Raw genomic sequence first — 17,324 nt, 5'->3', positions numbered from 1 at the left:
AACCATGGGTGTGCGTTACCTGAGAGTAGTTTCATTATGTGAAGAATACCATGGGTTTGTATTACCTGTGGTTGTTACGTACCATAATGTGTCATATACCGTGGGTCTAGATTGCCTATGATTAGTAGCATTATGTGAGCAACACCATGAGTATACGTTGCCTGTGATTGGTTCCACTTAGTGAGGGACACCACGGGAATAGCAGCGCCCGTGATTAGTCCTACTATGTACGGAGCACTATGGGTCTGCGTTGCTTGTGAGTAGTACCCTTATGTGCGAAACACCATGGGTTTGTATTACCTGTGAGTGATGCCATTTTGTGCGACATACAATAGGTCTACATTTCCTGTGATTAGTACATATTTAGAGAAGCCTTGGAAGATATAGAAGGAGGAATTTTGATAAATGGAATGAGATTAAACAACATCCGGTATGCTGATGATACAATTGTATTTGCTGATACTATCCAAGCGCTACAATCACTAATGGATAGAATTGTAGGAGTCAGCAGCCAATACGGGTTTGAAATAAACACCGCAAAGTCAAAACTCATGGTTATAAGTAAGGAAAATATTTCCGGAATAAACTTGGTTATAAATCAAAAGAGTATAGGAAGGGTAAAACAATATTCATACCTTGGAACCATAATAAATGAAGACTGGGATTGCTCACAAGAAGTCAATGTACGCATTTAAAAAGCAAGAAGAGTGTTCCAGAAAATTAGTGATGTATTTAAAAGCCACAATCTAATTTTAGGAACTAAAATCAGACTTCTGCACTGTTATGTATTTTCTGTTCTTTTATATGGTATAGAGATGAAAATGAAAATGAAAAAACACAGAGAAGAAGCTGGAAAGCCTTTGAAACATGGCTTTATAGGCGGATCCTGAGAATATCTTGGACCTAGAGAATGACAAACGTGGAAGTAATGAGAAGGATGAACACAACACCTCAGTTGATCAAGATAGTGAAATGCCGAAAGCTGCAGTATCTGGGACATATAATGCGCAGCACAGATAGATACAACCTACTCCAAAAAGTACTCCAGGGGAAAATCAACAGCAAAAGAGGTCCTGGAAGAAGACGATTACCTTGGCTTGACAATCTTAGAGGCTGGTGCAATATGTCATCAGTTGAACTGTTCCGCGCTCCCACAAACAAGACGAAAATAGCCATCATATCGCCAACATCTGAAACGGATAGGCACCGAGAGAAGAAGTACCACCATTAGAGAAACACCATGAGTCTACGTTACCTGCCATTAGTTCCACTATAGGAGGAACACCATGGTTTACCTCTCAGTGATTAGTGAGGGGCCGGCATCCTGGATTTTTTTTTTTTTTTTTGCTATTTGGTTTACGTCGCACCGACACAGATATGTCTTATGGCGACGATGGGATAGGAAAGGCCTAGGAATTGGAAGGAAGCGGCCGTGGCCTTAATTAAGGTACAGCCCCAGTATTTGTCTGGTGTGAAAATGGGAAACCACGGAAAACCATCTTCAGGGCTGCCGACAGTGGGTTCGAACCTACTATCTCCCGATTACCGGATACTGGCCGCACTTAAGCAACTGCAGCTATCGAGCTCGGTAACCTGGATTTTAGACCTCTTTAGATAATAATGCATAATCCCAGTAATTCAGGCTTTGTGAATTGGATCCACTGGTTGTTTCTTTTCACTATCATTATTTTTTTCATCATCCTTCGTTTTAGATTCTAGTCAGTGGATACATTTTGAAGTTTTAAGTTTCGTTTCGTCCATCTATTACCATTAGGGGCCGATGACCTATCTGTTAGGCCTCTTTAAACAACAAACATCATCATCAGAACCGCAGTTGTTTTGCTCATTAACGAAAATGCGCTCAATGTGCAAAATACGAACACTATATTACATTACACTAGTCCTAGTTTCGTTATTGATATTTGTCTTTTGCTGCAAATATTTGCTTGATAACTTTCACGGTGTTCATTGCACAATTCACACATACAATTTTCATTCGGGTGTTGAAATCTCTTATTTTGGCAAAATTTGTGGTGGAAACCATGTGTTTCATATCGCGTTATTACGTGTCGAGTCTCGTAATTTGCTTGTTTCCAGTCATCTGTCATTATGATATGTTGAATACAAGTCGTTCCAAATATAGCTGCGTTTTTTTTTTTTTTTTTTTCTATGTTTGAAATCAAGCACACACTCCCAGCAATTCAGAAGTCACACATTTCACGAAAAATACAAAAGTAATATCAAATAGTAAAGCTAAATCACAAGAATTAAGGCAAAGCCTTAGTTTTCATGGCAATTAGCTCGGAGTATCAGACTCCATTGCACCAACACTCAAGCGTGTCTTCCGCAACACAGTGCAATCTACCTCCATGTCTTCGGCTAGCCGGAAGCAGCCCTAGCCAAAGCCTACTAGATACTAGAAGGCCCGGACAGAAGCCCAATTTCTTACATTAAAAGCGGGGTAATACTTTTTCTCATTTCCACCGCTAGGTTCGCGTTTATATTCTGTTGTTTGGCGCGAATTCTATGATTACGTGTGTTACTGCAACATGTTTTATGAGAAAAAAATTATTTTATAAGGTAAGGCCTAATTTAACATGAAATATGAAGAGTTTTGCCGTTTTCAAATTCATTTGGTCTCACGATTTGCAATATATGGATGGTTGCTGAGATGCACTTAACATTTGTTTAGTTATGTGCTTCCAAATCACCGTCAAGGTGGTGGTGGTGATTATTGTTTTAAGAGGAAGTACAACTAGGCAACCATCCTCTAGATAACACTATAATCAGAGAGAAAAACTGGAAGGGATCTGACACTTCGAAGAATGAACGTATCGACCAAAGTAAGACAAGGGTCACGAAAGGCGTGAAAATAAAAGACTCCCTAGACCTCGCAAACCTAATAGTGTCGGGGCCGGAAAAGAACAAGAGTTGACCAAGGGAGGTCGGATAGGCTAGATGAAAGTGAGGAGCATGGCACAAGTAAGTGGAAGAAATGCCAGGACTCAGCTAAGGGATCGTGGTCGCAAACCCACGCTCCAAAGTTCAGAGCCCCTGGAGCCAATTACCGTCAAGTTTCTCTTTCCACTCTGTAGTTTAAGATGGTTTATTGTAGCGTGATTAACTGCACATTTGACACACGGAAGAAATATACACAAATATAAATGTTCATCTTTTTTCCTAAAGATCCGAGTTTACAGGAGAAATGGAGGGTTGCTGTTTCTCGACAGGGCAGCAGAAAAGGATCTCTTTGGGCTCCTAATGATAACTCCAGAATATGTAGCTTGCACTTTGTCGAATCAGATGAGAATTCTGAGGAGAATTCTGCTCCCCGACAAAGTACCGACAGTTTTCATTAATTTTCCTGATCACAAGAAAAAAGTTCTTAAGCATAGGAAAGACACAGTTGTGAGGGCATGAAGTTCACCCAATAAACAAAGGAAAATAGATTGCATGCCTGTGGACGCAGACGATCAACACCCTTCTATAGAATTGGAAAACGTGTTAACTCTGATGTAGGCACCTAAACACCTGCAGTATCTGACTACAAATACAAGAATACGAATATAGAAAGACATTTGTTTTAAACTGTAAATCAAATTATAGGCTAAGAAAAAATGTAGTAAAACTGAGAAGTGAAATTAAAAAGCTGAAATCTAATAAGAAACATAAGTCTCCTCCAGAAGAGAACATTCAGAAAGATGGAGAAAATGGGGTGATAAAGGCACTGTTTCTAATCGAACAAAATGAAGCTCATAGTAAAGCACACATTAAATACTCTTAAAATTTGTACACTTCGGCATAGGAAAGCTCCGGCAGGACACCGTTTCATAAGACCTGTAAACTGCCTCAAAATTCCTCATCCGAAAACACTAAAAAGTTACAGTGGCTTCTCTAATGAAGAACCTGGAGTCACATCTTTAATAAAAGAAAGACTACAGCACGAATACAGTCATTTGGAATGTCCAGAAGAAAAATTGGGATCTCTCATTATTGACAAGATGGCAATCAAACCCAGACTGGATATGACCGTAAAATGGACCAGTTCCTCGGATTTTCGGGAAATGAAATAGAGGACTTGGGCCGAGGTGAAGCTGTGGCTAAGAGGTTGCTCTGCTTTTTATTCCATGGTTTTTCAACTAACATCGGAATGCCCGTGGCATTTTACTTCGCTAGGCAGTTAACTAGCAGTCAGCTGTTAACACTGACCACGAAAGTAATCAGCGAAGTAGAAGAAACTGGTTTTCTAATCCTACGCTTAGTGGCAGATAATTGATCTGTGAATTCGAAAATGTTGAAAGAGTTGTGAGAAGGTCCAGTCTTGCCTGAAATAAAACATCCTATTGATGAAAGCAGACCCTTTTTCCTGAGTTTTGATTCCAGCCATGTTCTAAAAAATATTAGGTCTCAGTTTTTAGCAAAGGATCTTCGTTATGGAGAAACATTGATTTCAAGTTAACATGTAAAAAGACTGTATAATGCAGAAAAAATCCATTGTGAAACCAGTCCGTTGTTTAACAAGGAAGGTTTTGTACCCCTCCAACCTTGAAAAAATGAATGTTAACAGAACAAAGTGTGTCCGCCTCTGTGATGCAGTGGTTAGTGTGATTAGCTGCCACCCCCGGAGGCCCGGGTTCGATTCCCGGCTCTGCCACGAAATTTGAAAAGCGGTACGAGGGCTGGAACGGGATCCACTCAGCCTCGGGAGGTGAACTGACTAGAGGTGGGTTCGATTCCCACCTCAGCCATCTTGGAAATGTTTTTCCGTGGTTTCCCACTTCTCCTCCAGGCAAATGCCTTATTGAACGAATGGGATAATCCCAGCTGGCAGATAATCGATTTAAGTACATTTATATTGTAGACTGCACCAATTAACACCCGTTCCAACAATGGACTATTAGGGTGTAACAAAATCTCGGTACACAAGCCCATTATGTTCCAGTAAATACTCTTTGCCATATTCATGTCACAATTTTATTTCTGTAAATACTGTATAATTGTTACTTTTGCGTGGTACTGTCAGAAATGTACTTGGCACTACGCGTTGATGTAAATTAAACATATAACAGACATGCTACTGCAATACATCTTTATTATTATTATTATTATTATTATTATTATTATTATTATTATTATTATTATTATTATTATTATTACGGAGTTATCCGTGGTATTTAGAGGTGAAAGAAGGTGCTGGGATGAATAGGTCTCAACTTACGAAATTAAAGTTAATTTAAAACTTTAACAAAGGTTATATTTTCTTTTCAAGATCAAGAAATAACAAGAATAACAGGTACTCAGTAGCATATAAACAAGTTAAGGATGTACAATTACAGTTTATTAATGGATTTTGGGCTTCGAGCCCCAGATTCACATTCCCTGAGCAATGAGCTCAACTTTACTTATAATAATAATAATAATAATAATAATAATCGAATGGCCTCAGCTACCGTGTGCAGACATTTCGATTTGACGCCATCTGGCTGTCTGCTCGTCAATTTCGACGTTCCGTTTTACTCTAGGTCCGCTAGATGGCAGACAGAGTAAACCGGATCTCTCTTGGGCGTCTATGGCTGAGATTTAATTAATTTTGTCGGGTAAATACCAAATGTATCACCAGAGATCTTTTACATGCCGACATCGTACGACATGAAGTGTCGAATGGACTTTTTTCCGCCCTTCAAAAATCCGACTACCTCTGCCGGGTTTGAACCCGCTATCTTGGGATCCGGAGGCCAACACTCTACCACGGATCCACAGAGGCAGCTAACTTTACTTATGAACAAGGTTCAACAAAGGGGCAGAAAACCCCAATTATGCCAAGGAGCGTTTGCTCCCAATTACCCAGTTAAGCCTGCTCGAGGCACACAGAAAATACAATTTAAGAAAGAGCAACCCGCTCTCAAAGTTCAAGCCAATTCAAAGGCCACACCAAACTCCACTTTCAAGCTGCCTTCCAGGCACACAAGAACAGGGGTAAAAATACCCAACCTACTGAGGCCTATTCAGTAAAGAAACAGGATAATTACATGGCCCAAAATTCTGATTTGAATGGAGGCGTAACTTGCACTCCTAATACACCATTCTAAAACATATTTGGCTCTTAGGCCGCTTATGCAAGGGCTAATCCCATACTACGGAGGTGACACGATAGGAAAATTAATTACATTATGAAGCGAAGAAAAACAGTTATGAAAACGTAGTCACCTCAAAAATAATATGAGAGGGAGCTCGAGAGGGTTAGGCACTCTCTATCCCAAGTGTCTTTTACATTTTAAAGGAAGGTTACATGATAAAAGTTTCGAACCTGCCCCGAGGGTTAAACTGCTGAGCTAGCAAGCAAAGAAGTTATTAAAAGGCCATTACCTGATGGATGAACTGCCGCCTGAAGAAAGAGGCGCTTCCCGCCCCCTGCTACATAATCACACTAAGAAAGATGTTACTGAAGTGGCCCGGAAACAAGAAAATCAGCAGTTTATATACCCTCGCGGAACATTCGAGACCTTTCAAGACTGAGAACCCACACCCCCCTCAACTTTATTGGCTAGGATCAAGCAACATATCCATATCGGAGAAGACGTACGTTATTGGTCAAAAATTAATTAGAGAAATTCGGGATTGGCTAAATTCAAAAACAAGCGGAAAGAGAAGGGTTATACTGCCAACCCAAAAAAGACTGAAAGAAATTTAACAAAGAACAAACTTATGAACACAAAATTTCTCAGAAAACAGTTCCTTCACTTCGCACCAGGGTGCACAATTGTAGTTCTTCAGTAGTGCCATCTAGAAGAGAATGTTCACACTTCTCACTACAGAGAAAACAAATATAAATCGAAAAAGACACAGTTCAGAACTCTTCAAAATTTACAGTAGAGACATCTTCTGAGAAACTTTAGAATTAACATGGTTGTTAAAGTTCAGGCTTCCTCCAGTAGAGGAGTTTCAACTGGCGCAATGTTTGAATTAGCGGCGCGGAGGTGTACCGCCCGGTACAATTATTATTAGTTCGTTACTGTTGTTGTTTTCATCATCTTTGTCATTGTCAGTGTTATCGTTACCGCCACCGGGGTATTCTTGAATTAATTTAAGCGCGGTTATATATATATATATGTATACACAGAGGATGATTCTTTCATTAGTTTACTCTTTCCACCCGTCATTATTCTGCTCGTAAGCTAAGTTCTTTGATATCGACTTTCTGTGAATTGATTCATTGCATGCCTAGATAAGTATGACATGCCTCTGCTTAGTCGTGGCGTGCTTTGTTACTTATGAATTTGTTCACATTTTTATTGCTCTAATTTCCTTATGCATACTAAAGCGATGTAAACTTCAGATAAAATGAAACAATAAAATGAAGTTGTTATCGGTTCTAAACGTGGAGCAGCATTTGAATGTTTATGATATGGAGCATGTAGTACAAAACCACTGCCGTTTGCTGGTTTATACATAAATGGTCATGACATTTAATGCGTATCAGTGAGGTTAATTAACTTCATGATACAATGGCGAGATTTAAAAACAACTAAATATACGTGCATTTAACGACTGAACTTTTATTGCTGGGAGTATTCAAAATGTAGTTGGCTCTCATGAATATTGCAATTTGATATATGTTAGTAATAGGTCGTAAGTAACATTTAAATCTTTTCGTAATTGTAACCCTTAAATGGGTGAAAATAACGGGATTGAAACACAAAAAGTAGACGATATTTTGCAGTGATAGTTGGTGGGCTGCTTTGAAGGTTTATTTTTTCCGCCACTTGGTAACGTTGGTACTTGGTGGACTTGCCATAATAGTTTATTTTTGTGCCTCTTGGTTAGAGTTCATATCTCTTCCTGTGGTTTTCTATGTGCTGTGACGGCCACAAACCATCCATGTGAAGAATATGTTATTCCATTGGTCAGTAATTTTACTAACCGACGTTTTGGGTTACTTTTTTTTTTTTAAGGATTAGAGAACTGTCTCCCAAAACAGAAAATTGAGCTCTAATGGGTTAGTCGTTAATTGCATCTCTTTTGTTCTTACGACTCTCTTTCTCTCATATCTTTCTTTATGCTGTGTTCCTGTCGTGGTGATATCACCTTCAAAAACTGGTGAGGCGGTGCAAATATCTCTGTTAGTCTGGTTTAAATATCAGATCATCTTGCTTTGCCAAGTTACGTCTTAGAACAGTTGTAACGTTTAAAATCAATACACTTACTATTTAACTTATTCTTTTCGAAGATCATTCTATACATTTTCGTAAATGTTTGTTGAGAGTTATCATGCATCAACTACATATCAATGTTTGTTGAGAGTTATCATGCATCAACTACATATAAATGTTTGTTGAGAGTTATCATGCATCAACTACATATAAATGTTTAAAAGGTATCTTAACGTTCCTGGTGCTCACATTTCCAGTGTGAATGTTACAGAGCTATATCGATTTAGGCCTGATGACCAAGCGTTTGGATTTACACGTTGGTTTGTCTCCAATGAGGGCGTGGTTAGTAGTCTGGTTAAAGTGCTAGCTTTCCACTCTGATGATCGAGGGTTGAAATCACCGGTGACTGTGTGATTAAATTTTAATCATTCCCTGTTAGGAAGGACACATGGTCTGGTCGAAACCTAAAATTAGTGTATGTGACTCCAAAAATAACTGAGGATGCTTATAACTTGTCTCAAATAATCCTACATGTCGTGAAAGTTGTTCTAGGAGAAATTACTAACTCTATGAAATCTTAATAACTTGGTTACGATTCGTACCTTATTTTCATAACCTGGAATCTAGTGGATATACCTTAATTTAGTAAATAATTCCCTTTGTGGGTCAACGGTAGTGTCGGCCTTTGGATTACAGGATTGCGGGCTCGTTCGGAACTCCATGTCATACAGTGTCGGTGGGTAAACGATCACTGTTAACATATTCAATGTTTACACAACGAAGTCAATTAAAACTCGGTAATAATCTTTTCAGTAGAGTTCCGGGATCTCTACCCATCTCGCTGAGTAAAATGAAAAATGGAAGTTGACAAGCAGATAGCATAAACGGCGACACGCCAAAATGCCCGCACGCTGTAACCAAGGTCACGCCGATTGCCCTGGTTTCATTAGTTTCATAAATAGAAGAAAATGATCGTCAGTAACTAGTTTTCTCAGTGTGAGGTCGAAATAGACCATTATACACCCTATTGCCATAAACCTATGAGTAACATAGGTTGTGAAGACACCTGTTTTCGTTCTTCTACTTTTGTGCTTGAAGGTTACACTAATTCACGCAGATTTTCATTGACGATTAGATAGGAAATATTTAACACTACGAGGGAATGCTTTGATAAAGGTATAGATCAAGCATTTACCTGATGCGAAAACGGTAACATACCGAAAATCATCTTTAGGACTCTCGACGATCGGATCTCAATCCCACCATCCCGAATGCTCCTTGGTGTAAGGATAGCGTGTTTGCCTCTTACCAGGATACCCGGGATCGATTTGTGGCAGTCAGGGATTTTTACCTGGATCTATGGGCTCGTTCGAAGTCCACTCAGCCCACGTGATTACAATGAGGAGCCATCTGACGATGAGATAGCGGCCCAGGTCTAGAAAGCGATAAACAACGTCAGAGAGGATTCGTCGCACTGACCACGTGTCACCTCGTATTCTGCGGGTCTTCGGGCCGAGTAGTGGTCACTTGGAAGGCTACCCAGCCAACTCGCTCGATCAGACTTATTACGCACACATGTTAACCAATATTGAACCCAGAGTAAATCAATACCTCCATCTTGTCTTCTCCATGAATATTCACTCAGTGATGATATGCTACTAGATTTCCTTAGAAGGGCACTTCCAGGCGAGTGTTACGAGGAACATTCACCTGGTGGTGATGGTGGTTGCTTTTTAAGTGGCATAACAACGGGATGGTCTACCTATCTTAAAATTAATATTAGAAAACGAGATAAATAGTTTCGAAACGCCAAAGAACGAGATGATCAGCTAAAGAAGAGGAAGGTGGAAGGGAGATTGTAAGTAAAATCTCCCTATACTTAATGAAACTAACACCGTTGACAAGGTAGGAAAAATTCACAGGAGTGATAATTTTATTTGATTTGTTTATTTAATACAAACGAAGTCAAAACTTCTTCAATTGCAGATATCATGATGTAATAATAATAATAATAATAATAATAATAATAATAATAATAATACGATAATAATAATAATAATAATAATAATAATAATAATAATAATAATAATAATAATTGTTACGGGGTTTCCTGTGGCTCACAGAGGAATAGGAAGCGCCTGGATTGTATGGCTGGCCAGGAGATTACTTAGAGCATCTTTTCATTTTAACAAATTTGGAAATTTTATTTCTTTCCTTTCTGAAAATTCAGAATAGAAATTTAATGGTAAAACAAAGAACAGTTGAAGATATTAACAACGCGCTTGTCAGCTCCACCAATGCATTGGACTTGGAAGTATCAAATTAGGTACAAATTAATTTGGGAGAATCTCCCAGTAGTTAACTTACATATGAAAGAGCATAATTGTTTCTGACAGGTATAAAAGAGCGTGATTGCTCCAAATAGGTACAATTTATAGGAGTCCCAGCTCTAAAATGTAAGAGGCTAGCCTCAATCAGGCAATTACGCAATTTTAGTTACACACGGCAATCAATAGGATGACCCCACTTCAAAGTGTTCATACCCTGGTTGTCCCATGGTGGGCTTATCTATTACTAAGGTCCACAATACGTTTAAATACTGTTTCCAAAGAGAACCAAAACATTGACACGGTTACACTAAGAACAATAAAGACTGCGTAGGGGCATAATTGCCCATACTATAAGGCCTTATGAATAAAAGGAAAGGTTTCACACAGCAGGCCATAAACAAATGGCAAGGAGGCGAAACACCAGCAATCCTTAAAGAACATCCTGGATCAGAACCTAAGTGGGCTCAAGGCCCAATGAGACAGACGCTAATCCAATACTAAGAAAAGGGTGACTAAAGGGGAGAATTAAAAGCCGAGACAATATTTCCAAAATTTAGAGGTTGAAAACTTTAGTCACCCAACTCAAAGTTGAAGGTGAGTCAACTGAGGGTCACCACTCGTGCTCCCTTACATTAAATATTTTCCCAGTAGGGAATAGAAACAGAGTCCGAAGACTGCGCAGGAGGTCCTACAATTCAACCACCAAATAGAAAAGATTACGTGCTAGTTATTAAGAATACGGCTGAAACTCCCCCCCCCCCGAACTACCCGCAGGCACGATCAAATGTTTAGGCAACTTCAGCCATTACCTTGTAGCGCTTCAAGGCGGCCGCGCCCCTACCCCCTAGCCCTCTCTGGTCTCCATCAAGTCGCACTCAGAAGAAATAGAGCAATTCAGACGAGACGACCCTAAAGTACTCTCCTTAAATAGTTCCGTAGGGGAAAGTTCCAGACTAAATTAAAATACAATACGCTGATAGGCTTAAATTCCATAAACACCCCCGCGTTTCATTGGCTATAGAACATAATTACAAGCATGTGATAGGTATATTACTCGTACAATAGAGGAGGAACCAGGTGAAGTGTTGACAACTTCGGTACATTAACCAAAACAATCCTCAGAAAAAAAGGTTTACCAATAACAAAAACAAAATTTCCTCATTAGCTTGCTTTTAGTCCATCAGATATCATTAGAATCTAGATGGCAGAGCCATCTCACCATCGAAGAAGAACGATTTTGAATGTTTTAAAAAGTTTGTATTCACTGACAAAAATTGGTGCTCAGTTTAAGTAGCCAGAGGGGGTGTATCCCTGGTATAATATTTTTTGAAATAATACTAATAATAATAATAATAATAATAATAATAATAATAATAATAATAATAATAATAAAATGTATAGCCTACGGTGGAAGTAATTAAGACCACGGCGGCTGCCATCCCATTCCTATCACTTTTCCATCCTTGCATAGCCGAAAACCTGCGATGTGTTTGTGCGCCGTTAAACAACTAGCAAAAAATGGATTGAAGCGGTGGCCTTCATATTTCAAGTTGGCGAGTTCGATCCCTACTCACTCCAATGGCATTTGAAGTTGCTGAAATTCGCCAGCCACATAAGATAACCCGTGTGAGACACAACTTCGGTACCTCGGTGTTTCCGAAGATCATAATAGTTGTTGAAGGGACATAAAACTAGCAATAGTCATAATGATAATATTATTATTATTAATATTATTAATATCAATCTCGTACGAAAGAAGAGAATAATAACAGCAATGTACTGGAGACATGAGGGACGTATAGGAAATGTATTTGCATAGCATGGTACAGCTGTCAACGTACCATTATTGTCCAGAAGGATGAATGCCAATGTTTTCTGTTTTACTTTATATCGCACACGTGGGGATTGTATGTAAATAATTTTGCACTCACTGAACAGGGGGTGACTTTCAAACAACCATGACACTGTTGTCTGTGTCTATGACTCAAGGCGAGTGTTTGCAAATACTTAGTTGCATACTGTAGATATGGACCATCACACTGACAACATGACACACGATGGTGTAAATTGTCGGGACACTTCCAACCGACACCGAGGACGTTCAGGCTGCTAGAAAAGGCGTTCCATATGTCTATCATTTGTTCACAGACGTGCTTCACGACGACGAATGCATGACACCCGAACATAAGCAAATATTTTCGGGACCACCAGTATGGATTCCGCTCAAGCAAAAATAACGTTGGTGGTGTCGACTTCACTTGCATATACTGTATCAGGAAATTAATACGGCACGGCTATATGTTTCGGAGAGTAATTATATCTTATCGCAGGGCACACTGGGTGTAGACCTAGAACTGGGTACAGAGAGAGGTCCTAACTACAATGAGTTCCAAATTCTTTGAACTGAATTTATTCAAATAAGGTTCACCTTACAATTGTGCTGCTTACAGTGAAGTTGTTTTCATTGAGCCTCCTTGATGGACAGCTACTGTACCATGGAACCATGATCCCTTGAAGGCAGCAACCAAACCATGGAACCACGATCCCTTGTAGATAGCATTGGGTCGTCGTTGATTCCTGAAGGTCTCGGCACGGAGTAACCACTCACTCATTATGTTACGCGAGAGTCCACATTTAACTGTTCCCCGAATATCGGAATGATTCACATAAACCACAGCACTTGGTGAATTGTAATCTTTGACTCGGTTTTGACTTAGAACCCAAAGTTGCTCTTGTAAAACTTGTGGTGGCTTTCCACAGGCAACAATAAAGTATGAATTCTATCACATGCGTAGAGTCTTTCTACGAAAGAAAAATTTGTACTTTTCATTAGAATTCATCACAACACAGTTTATTCCTATTCGCGTCGAGAAATAGAATGTGTGATGAAATAACTGCACTCTTAGAATTACAGTGTTTATAATTCTAAAGAAACTGAATGTTTGTAGCGACCTAATAAAAAGCACAGTTCACTTGGAAATTTCACTTGCATTTTACACGAATGTTTATTATTGTACTTGTGTCTATTTATGAAGTGTAAATCACTTGGAAAAATCTCTTTTTTTTTGCTAGTTGCTTCACGTCGCACCGACACAGATAGGTCTTATGGCGACGATGGGATAGGAAAGGCCTAGGAGTGGGAAGGAAGCGACCGTGGCCTTAATTAAGGTACAGCCCCAGCATTTGCCTGGTGTGAAAATGGGAAACCACGGAAAACCATTTTCAGGGCTGCCGACAGTGGGGTTCGAACCTACTATCTCCCGGATGCAAGCTCACAGCTGTGCGCTCCTAACCGCATGGTAGGGAAAAATCTCTAGCATTCCTAACTACTGCATTCTATATGAAGCATTTATTATTATTGTTTTGAAAATATTGTTTGCAGAAAAACCATATCACTTTCAACTAACGCATTTTATATAATGTCTAAGTGAATTATTAAACACTTGTAGTGCGAAAAGTGAAGTATCTGAATTAATGAGTATTCTTTTATTCACATCGTAATGTTAAAAGACCGAGCTCGATAGCTGCAGTCGCTTAAGTGCGGCCAGTATCCAGTATTCGGGAGATAGTAGGTTCGAACCCCACTGTTGGCAGCCCTAAAAATGGTTTTCCGCGGTTTCCCGTTTTCACACCAGGCAAATGCTGGGGCTGTACCTCAATTAAGGCCACGGCCGCTTCCTTCCCACTCCTAGGCCCTTCCTATCCCATCGTCGCCATAAGACCTATCTGTGTCGGTGCGACGTAAAGCAACTAGCAAAGGTTAAGTCGAGTTCACTTGGAAACTATTCTGACTTCTAGCAAATATGTAAATGTTAGTTACACAAGTCTTAGAATCGCACTTTTCAATATTTATAAGTTCCTCAACGAGATTCTACTTACTGTAAGTTTATAAGTATCGTAACGTCGGAATTATTCAATGTTCCACAACTCGCACATCACTTGGACATAATCTCGCCCTGCAGGCGGACTCCGTATCATGTGGCGAACCAACATCATCGTGTTGCCGGTGTGAACTGAAGTAACTGGCTCTGGAGCTATGGCATTTTGTTCAAATCTAGCTCTGACGTAATGTTTTATATAATCTTGAATATTTCCGTAATCCCTGGATCGACTTTGGAGAAATTAACATGAGGATGCGTTAGAAGTGTGTTCTTATAAGATGCCGTTATTACTGCATCGATACTTCAATTGGTTGAAAAGGTAGCAGATTTCTTGCATGGAAGTTTTCGGAGCGTATGACGGAACCTTGTCCTTGACCCCGTGCTGGCAGTGAGATTAACAAGGTAAAGTTGCGGCGGGTCGACTACTCGCTCCTGCAAGACTTGGTCATTCTTCACGCAGAAAATACACTCGCTAATACTTTATAAATTAACTATGACGTATTTTATTTAACAAATACACTGACTGACAGAGCAAATGCAACACCTAGAAGGAGTGGTCAGAACTTTATGCCAATTGCAGGGTAGACTGACGTCACTGAGGTATGCTCATGATGTGAAATGCGCCGCTGTGCTGCGCACGTAGCGAACGATAAATGGGACACGGCGTTGGCGAATGGCCCACTTCGTACCGTGATTTCTCAGCCGACAGTCATTGTAGAACGTGTTGTCGTGTGCCACAGGACACGTGTATAGCTAAGAATGCCAGGCCGCCGTCAACGGAGGCATTTCCAGCAGACAGACGACTTTACGAGGGGTATGGCGATTGGGCTGAGAAGGGCAGGTTGGTCGCTTCGTCAAATCGCAGCCGATACCCATAGGGATGTGTCCACGGTGCAGCGCCTGTGGCGAAGATGGTTGGCGCAGGGACATGTGGCACGTGCGAGGGGTCCAGGCGCAGCCCGAGTGACGTCAGCACGCGAGGATCGGCGCATCCGCCGCCAAGCGGTGGCAGCCCCGCACGCCACGTCAACCGCCATTCTTCAGCATGTGCAAGACACCCTGGCTGTTCCAATATCGACCAGAACAATTTCCCGTCGATTGGTTGAAGGAGGCCTGCACTCCCGGCGTCCGCTCAGAAGACTACCATTGACTCCACAGCATAGACGTGCACGCCTGGCATGGTGCCGGGCTAGAGCGACTTCGATGAGGGAATGGCGGAAAGTCGTGTTCTCCGATGAGTCACGCTTCTGTTCTGTCAGTGATAGTCACCGCAGACGAGTGTGGCGTCGGCGTGGAGAAAGGTCAAATCTGGCAGTAACTGTGGAGCGCCCTACCGCTAGACAACGCGGCATCATGGTTTGGGGCGCTATTGCGTATGATTCCACGTCACCTGTAGTGCGTATTCAAGGCACGTTAAATGCCCACCGCTACGTGCAGCATGTGCTGCGGCCGGTGGCACTCTCGTACCTTCAGGGGCTGCCCAGTGCTCTGTTTCAGCAGGATAATGCCCGCCCACACACTGCTCGCATCTCTCAACAGGCTCTACGAGGTGTACAGATGCTTCCGTGGCCAGCGTACTCTCCGGATCTCTCACCAATCGAACACGTGTGGGATCTCATTGGACGCCGTTTGCAAACTCTGCCCCAGCCTCGTACGGACGACCAACTGTGGCAAATGGTTGACAGAGAATGGAGAACCATCCCTCAGGACACCATCCGCACTCTTATTGACTCTGTACCTCGACGTGTTTCTGCGTGCATCGCCGCTCGCGGTGGTCCTACATCCTACTGAGTCGATGCCGTGCGCATTATGTAACCTGCATATCGGTTTGAAATAAACATCAATTATTCGTCCGTGCCGTCTCTGTTTTTTCCCCAACTTTCATCCCTTTCGAACCACTCCTTCTTGGTGTTGCATTTGCTCTGTCAGTCAGTGTACTTGATGATCGGTCAATCCCGTTACAATACCATACATTTGATATGGCCCTATAGGTAGAAATCTGGGGATTTAATTCAGGAAATGAGTCCATTACCCCCAATTCGAGCACGTGGAAATATACGGCCGAGGTATTCGTATTCACGTACACTCGATCTTGAATAAAGTACATGTTCATGCGGATTTGCAACGGTATGTCCCCAAGATCACTCGGTAATTCACCTCTGAGGAGAGTTAGGTAGTTTACACCTACTAGATGTGTGTGTAATACGCGGAGTCCAATTAGGCAATCACAAATGATTCATTGTAAATTGTCGCTAAATATGTCCTTCCAAATTGTATGGCGGTTATGGGCAGTTCATATGTGGCTATTATGGTTATTTAACATCCCATTCCTCCTGGAACAGACTTTGCCTACGGTTAGCATTAGGAAGGGCTATTGTCCCATTTCGTTTAGAAACCATTCACAGAATTTCGTCCTCTGTGGAAGCACCTCGTATTGCAGACAAACTACACGTTGCATATAATACGATCCCTGGTGATGTTAACACAGGAACAAATGCACATTCCACTAGGATATATTACCCTTGCGCGCAACACTTCGCGTGCTTCTCTCCGATTGCCGATCACTTATGTCCGCAATGTCAGTCTCTACTGCTAACACTTCCTGCGGTCTTTGTCGATCACAGCCTCAATAAGACGGTAAAACTCTACCAGTACCTCGTACTCCCTGGATATTCGCCTACTGGGTGTGCGGCGGTCAAGAATTCATTACGATCTGCTTCACCACAAATAACAAGTATATTCATCAACTAGTTTGTAGAAAATTCTATTTTTCCTGCAATAATAGAGTGCAGTTTTACTTGTAGTCCACTCCGTCAATAGTCTAGCAACAACTAGTTCGTGTTCTTGTTCTGATTCACTCCACTTCATACAGGTGTGTTGTGTCTATTACAGTAGATCGCCCCTGACCTTGCGACTGGAGTGACTCACAGCACACGGAAGCAAGCCACGCTAATGCTGCACGT

This window comes from Anabrus simplex, chromosome 6 (genome assembly GCF_040414725.1).
Source record: "Anabrus simplex isolate iqAnaSimp1 chromosome 6, ASM4041472v1, whole genome shotgun sequence".
Lineage (NCBI taxonomy): Eukaryota > Metazoa > Arthropoda > Insecta > Orthoptera > Tettigoniidae > Anabrus > Anabrus simplex.
This window is presented reverse-complemented; position numbering follows the sequence as displayed.